The sequence below is a fragment of the Penaeus monodon genome, chromosome 15 (assembly GCF_015228065.2).
Source record: "Penaeus monodon isolate SGIC_2016 chromosome 15, NSTDA_Pmon_1, whole genome shotgun sequence".
NCBI lineage: Eukaryota > Metazoa > Arthropoda > Malacostraca > Decapoda > Penaeidae > Penaeus > Penaeus monodon.
The window spans coordinates 27,880,689-27,881,009 of NC_051400.1; the positions used below are offsets into that span (position 1 = coordinate 27,880,689).

Consider the following 321-nt stretch of genomic DNA (forward strand, 5'->3'; position numbering starts at 1 on the left):
GGTAATAGTATAAATGCATTTTTATTTCTTTGTATAATTGTACATATTTTCCATTTCTCTAAATTGATAAAACATTTGTAAATGTATTATACTGATCCCTCTTTTTCTATATGAAAACTGATCCATACATTAAATATTTCAACTTGTTGCTTTACTAAATTAGTCTAATGTGTGACTGTGTATTCTGGTATATCATTATCATCTTGTTCATGCCATCCAGACACCAGCAGCCTCTAGACCATACATAAATGAAACATTAAATGATTTCTATGTAAATATAGGAAATATAGCCAAGCTTTGTTGCCTCATCATTAATTGTCA

At 28.3% G+C, this 321-nt stretch overlaps 1 protein-coding gene across 1 annotated transcript in view; it reads right to left on the reverse strand.

The window, feature by feature from the left end:
• Positions 1-321, reverse strand: part of LOC119582292 (protein Spindly-like) — an 8,812-nt gene that overhangs the window by 1,766 nt on the left and 6,725 nt on the right. The gene's annotated exons all lie outside the window — the stretch shown is intronic.